Genomic DNA, 558 nt, shown 5'->3' with positions numbered 1-558 from the left:
GCCAGCTATCAAGAGGATGTTACTTAGTTTATTTGTTCAGAAGTCCTGGGACACTGTATAAGCAAACTGTATGAACAAATTCATGTAAGCATAAGTTTTATGAAAAGACTAACCATTTGACAGTTGTGATGTTTTTTTAAATCTCTGATAAGGATGAAACTGTGCCTCTCTCTTCCACAAAGTTGTGTTGGAACCCTAACTTCTATAGTTGTGGATATAATCCTGTTTAGAAGGAGTTTTCCTCATTACGTTAATTATATCATACCCAAGCCACTCCTCGGAAGGAAGATGGGGCAATCTACTTCCGTAGTGATACTGCGTCGGAAACCCAAGGAGTGGTCGCTATGAGTCAGGTCTGACTTGATGGCACATAACAACAACAAGCAAACTGGATTCTAAATCTCAATACTTCGAGTTATAAAAAGAGCGGATTAGATGCAGAGACAACACATAGGATGCTTTAGGGAAAGAGGGAAGAGAGATGCTATATGTGAATTGTCCACAAGCCAAGGAACTAAGAAAGGTCTGGAAGTCCCATCAATGAAGAGATAGACATTA

Source organism: Orycteropus afer, unplaced genomic scaffold, assembly GCF_000298275.1.
Source record: "Orycteropus afer afer isolate SDZICR_OR568_19922 unplaced genomic scaffold, OryAfe1.0 scaffold00475, whole genome shotgun sequence".
Taxonomy (NCBI): domain Eukaryota; kingdom Metazoa; phylum Chordata; class Mammalia; order Tubulidentata; family Orycteropodidae; genus Orycteropus; species Orycteropus afer.
The sequence above is the reverse complement of the archived record's forward strand: the minus strand, read 5'-3'. Positions refer to the sequence as shown.